Source organism: Pristiophorus japonicus, chromosome 1, assembly GCF_044704955.1.
Source record: "Pristiophorus japonicus isolate sPriJap1 chromosome 1, sPriJap1.hap1, whole genome shotgun sequence".
In the NCBI taxonomy this organism is placed as follows: domain Eukaryota; kingdom Metazoa; phylum Chordata; class Chondrichthyes; family Pristiophoridae; genus Pristiophorus; species Pristiophorus japonicus.
In genome coordinates, this window is record NC_091977.1 from 195830370 (window position 1) to 195836267 (window position 5898).

Below are 5898 nucleotides of genomic sequence, written 5' to 3' on the forward strand. Positions count from 1 at the left end.
AATGTATTTTCATTTCATTTTTTTTCCTTGAACAGGGGCCGTAGTTCAGAAATCAAGAGCATAGGCACGTTAGGTATGACTGTGAGTGCTGCAGGTGAAGTCCGACTTGATTGACAGATATTTGGTCAAACCAAGGTGGTCCCCATCCCCACCGAAAAGGATCACGTACGGCCGGATCCAACCTGTCGAGTCAGCCCTTCAGCTTAAAGTGGCACTCCCACACCATCACTTTTATTGGTGCATTATATAACTTCAACATTTTGGCTAAGATCAAGTGTAGTATCTATTCTTATCAGCTTAATATCCCCTGTCTAGGGACCAAATATGAAATTGTTTTTTGGAACAGGGAGATGGAACAGGGGCTTGCTCCGTCCACTCCACGCACCGACCTGGTATTGCAGTGTTTCCAGGAACGGTGCAGCTTCCCCTCTCGGCCATTTGGCTAAGATCAAATGTAGTAGCGCAAAGTGATCTTTGGCGCTGGAGTTGATCTGACAAGAATGAACAAAAAAAGAATTATATAACTTCAACACTGAACCAATTTAAAACATGAAAAGTCACCTAGTAAAAATAAATTGGTTGGAAACTCTCCTAACAACACTTGTTGCTGAGATTGTATTTGGCAAGATCAGAAGTAAAGACAGTCACCAACAGATAGCATGCATAGTAATTCACAGGATTGACATTACTTGTGCCGTCTTTAATAGGTCTCTGGTGGATCGTAAAGGTGAATCGATTCATTTCCGATGACTTGTATACCATGCCTTGCTTGGTCTAAAATTGACCTTTGCCAACAAAAAAGGATCTTCAGTTTCAAATAGATTCAAGCAGTGCGTCAGCATTGAGCTCTGCCTCACTTCCTAGGATTGCAGCCTTTTGTCACGCAACGTTTACACACACGGGCACACATTACTTTCCCGATTTGCACATTACTGTACATCGTGTAATATAATCAGATACATTATCCACAGACCTAAACAAAGATGCGACTGCTGATTGCAACACAAATACTGTCAGACGCCTTCCAGACATGTGTAGTCTTGAAGAAGGAGACCGTGGCCTTGAGTGACTTTCTACAGACTGCATTAATACGGTTAAACATTATATGCGGGCAGCATTCGCTTTCTCTGCTTGTCACGAAGTTCAAAGCATTTCAAAGGAAAATAAGCGAAGAAAAATGTCATGAAGTCTACAGTCAGACTCCATCTTGTTTTACAGAGTCTTGGAAATTGTGTCGTAAACTCCATGTAAAATGAAAGGGAGAATTAAAAAAAAACTATATTAAGCTTTTAAGGACGCCAAATTATTTTCCAACGGCGTGATATATAGGGGTTGGTGTGTTATTTTAGATTAATTTAGATAGGTTGGCACAAACGTCCCTTTTACGGTTTCATCAGCCATCTCTTTAACACAATGAAATAGAATTTAAAATGTTCTTGGATTACAGAATAATATTGTCGTTTTAAATTATTATAGAACGAATCTCACCATTTTCGCTGGGAATACTCCGTAGCGCATTAATGAGCACATGCTTTGTCATATAAGAATATTGAAAAGTTTGAATAGTTTTTTTTGAAAAACGTGGCCTCGATTGAATGCGCCGACTAATCCGTTTGTTTTCTAATTGATTAACACAAAAACCGCCTGTTCAAAGATGGTTAATAAAGTCAGGGCAAGTATCCAGACAACAGATTAACATTCTTTTACTGAAAGAGCCGAAGCAATAAGTGAGAAAATAAGGCATTTCAAAAGTTAGTCCCTTCGCCTATATATATCCCAGTTACACCGAACGTATTTTAAGCAAACACGAGGCTCCGCAGCACTGAAGATTTTATCTGAATAAAGTACACTCTGGAGGGAAGAGGTAACAAGAGAAAGTGACATGGTTAATACAACAAGACAAACAGAGTCTATCAGAGCAGATAAGTGGGCCTTGTGTATCTCAAAGGGGAATAGCTATATCGCTCAATATTCATCCTAAGTGTTAATGCTGACAAAAGTTTGTCAGTAATGCAGGTGCATTTTGAATACTCTTATTGTGCTGCACCTACAAAAGCTCAGAAATCTTTAACGTTTTTGACAATTGAATCAGCTTAGTACCTTTCCAACATTGTAACAAAAGAAGCCCTTAAATCCAATTCAATTTGCCTTTGTTTTGATGTTTATAGTTATAAGGTCAAACCCAGTTACCAAAACACATTCTAACCTACACCAATTGCTGTTATATTCTGTCCCATTTGATTCATTATTTTGGATTTTTCACCTTAAATCACTTTATATTTCAGCTTTGCTTGTCAACTAGGAGGTATATTTTGTTCTGTGTATAAAATAAAATAATAAATATTTTACTTAAATGGAGAAGTTCATAATGACAGTTTAATAAAGAATGTTCCTTTGACTTTGTACACAGACCTAACAGTGAAACTGATTGATGCAACGTTCTATGCTTGTAACTTATTCAGCCAGGGTCAAATGTTTATTTCGAATCGTAAACTATTAATCTGAAGACATGTGTCTTTCTTACAGGCAAGTGTGGAAAAACGAGATTTTATAAGCAACTGTATCTCCCGTTCTTTATTTTCGGTTAAGCTTTTGTTGCTTAAAATTCCTTGTTTGGCTTTTGGATAATGTAATCATCCATCGCTATTTATTCTAAAAGCTCTGCCAAGCAAGGAAAACAAGGAAGACATCTTGAGATAGCGTGGTCCCTGTCACGCAATGTATTACAAAGCTGCTGAGTGCCATTGTCCAGTCTATATATTTGAAGTTAGTTGATGTACGGCTATAAATGTGACATTTCACCATCGCGTCCTCCCAGTGCAGTCCCCAGAAAGCAATGCACCTCATCTTTTAATTTTGCACTGCTTGGTTATACATTCGCAAAATGTTAAACCTTCTCGGAACAAGCATTAGAATGTAGAATTGGCTAGAAAGAAATGTGCAATGATTTTAAAGTGGTATAATTTTTTTAAGAAATATCTGTTTTCTCACGATCTGCTTGTCTTAAATCTGATCAGGGATATCCTAATTATCTTGTCCTGAAGTCAACTGTGTGTAATGCCGACCCAGATGAAACTGGTGTCCTCTTGTGGCCTGTGAAAATTCAGTAGAGCTATAGTTCCAGTGCTTGCCTGTTTTATGTTTCATTCAGTGTGAAGCCAGATTTTAATTTTCTTCTCTTATTCTACTTGCCGAAAACCTTTAAAGATCAGGCAACATTTTTCACAATCCACAAAATAACTGGACTTCAACATTCACAGCTGACCTTACCGCTTCTGTAAACGCTTCGCGGACGTAACATAATAAAGCGATGGGCGAATTACTTTAAATCAAGAGCTTTGCACGGTTTGAACCGGAATGGGATTTGTTCAAATAAGAAGTTACTGCTAAAAATGTCAATGCGAAAGTGCAGACTAAAACGGAAGAACAACCACATAATCGGCGAAGTCGATCAACGCAGTAAATCACGCCACGTATTCTAAAAATGGAAGAGGCCCTTGTTATTATTGCATTGACCCGTAGATCTGTAACATTCATTAGAGACTACACACGGGGATGAGGGTAATTATTGAAAATTCAAACAGAATTTAACCAAATTGAATAAACTAGGTTAAGCATTGTCAGATGGAGTGGTCTCTCGGAAAAGTGTGATTCTAATGAAGTCTTTGGGGACATCAGTAAAAGCCCACTCTACCTGAAGTGCGGGCTGCTCATCTAATTTGAATTTTCTTTTTTTAAGTGTAATGTTATCTATTTTTTCCCGCTCGCCCCGTAACCTGCAACTGCACAGAGGATGAGCGGTAAGATGGAAGTTACATTTTGAGCCGTATTAGTACAGGTGGAAGTGTCTGCCTGACCCACCGCACGCAAATGCAATTTGTTCCTCATGTCCTTCGTTAATCATGTCATGTACCCCTATATTACTCTTACATTTTTCACAGACAAGAAAATAAGTGGAAACACATCCCAGCGCGCCTGGACTAATGGGATCTCTAACTCAAGTGGAATATCCCTCTTTGAAGCTGACACTAGGTTTTGAATACGCTTGTAGTTTAGATTAGTCTGCAGTCACTATTTTGTTGCTCTGTTTCCTTACAGCTGAGTGAAACATGGCCAGCACTAACCACATTGATATATGGAATCTTTGCTTGTGGGTACAAAGTTAATTTCAAATATAAAACAAAGCTTTCAATGAACTAATATTCTGACAATACAATCTGCGTATTGATTTAAAGCCGCTACTCGTTTTATGCATATCGGCCGAACAATGTTGAAACATGGATGCACGGTGTGAAAAACTTTTGAAGTGATCTTTACAAAATAAATGGAGACGGTTGTTTTTTTATATGCGTTTCCCACCATGGTGTTTTCAGATGGTCTATGATTTTCAAAGGAAATTTACAGTCGTTCTGAGCCATTTTGTAGGAAATAAATCGACATAGCACGTGGCCAACCAATGAAAACATAAATTAATATGTTTCCTAGAGATGTAAAACTAATTAAATATTTTGGTTTTGAAATTTGTTACAGTAACCCAGTGACATGAGTTTCACCACTAGTGATGTTAAATTAATTCCGTTTATGCTAAACACCCGCAGCAAAAACAGTGTCTGATTGATTATTGCTTCAGAAATGATGCCTTGGGCCTACAGGTTAAAATGGTAATGTATTAACATGGATTTTATTTTTCTTATCTATATATCTAATTGTATACATTCTATGTATACATATGTATATACATGGATAAATAAATATCTAGATGGATGGTACGATTAAATAATTTCTATTCGATCATATACTTTTAAAGAAGCGTCATTAAATGATGTTCGACTTCCAGCTCACAGCTCCCGGTTTACAGCAAGCCGGCGTGCAATGCTGTAAATGATGATTGTTATAAGAGTGTCTGCAATATTTTAATATTACAGTACATGAAACCGAATTCCAAATGTACTTCATAAAACGTCACGTTGAATGTAAAGCGCGTTCATCTTTCTGACATGTCTGCGTTATTACAACATGAAAGGAAGAGCCGAGCGGACGAATAGACAGAACAGAGACCCTGAAAGGCAGATACCGAAGCTCTTGCGACTCTTGGTGCGGCAAGAAATGATTCTGACACAAATGCTTGTATTTAGTTTTGATTTTTAACGAACCTCACAAAAGACGAGGATTTCACCTTTTCCAAAACTTGTCCGACTTTATTGTTGGCACAGGGCCGCATTAATTATATTTATTGGAACTATGGAAGAAGGCGACCTTAATAATTGCTCTGTGCGGTTGAAAGGAATGTCTTCCTCCATCTCTCCCCAGCACACACATGCGCACAATAGCCCGAGTAAGAGCACAAGTTGCACAAAGTTTCCGAGGAAAAAGTTGCAAAAAGCTCAGAAGATAGCTTACAATTTTCAACTTAAGTCTAATTACAAGATATGTATGTGTATGTGTGTGCGTGTGTGTTTAGTAAACCGTCAGAATAGTTTCAACCTAATAGCGTCAATAGCCTAATTTATTTTTTTGTAATCTTTCCGTGCCCCTAGTCCTTCTGTTTCATGTCGTGAGTGAACCGTGGTGTGATGTGTCTATAATGGCGGTTTAAATCAATTTACTTCCAGCTCCTGGCACTTATTCTGAATCCGTTTTCCGCAACAAATGGGGCTTGAGAAGCAGAACTCTGCAGATTTCCAGAGTGTAAGTAAAAAGGCTCAGCAACCTAAGGCACTAATTGTACTCCTGGTTGTTGGGAAGATAGCAGTGCTGATTTATCTGCTTTTATAGCAAGTGTCTATTTGTTGAGACATGTCCTCCAACGTGTAAAACAATTACTACAGCCTATTGTGCTTCAAAGAAGAGTAGATGAGTTATTGATATGCTGAAGGAAATCCCTTTGCAAAAAATATT

General features: G+C 38.1%; 1 pseudogene; it reads left to right on the plus strand.

Annotated features, from left to right (window-relative positions):
- Positions 1–246: 246 nt before the first annotated feature.
- Positions 247–426, plus strand: LOC139278765 (U2 spliceosomal RNA; annotated as a pseudogene).
- The last annotated feature ends 5472 nt before the right edge of the window (positions 427–5898 follow it).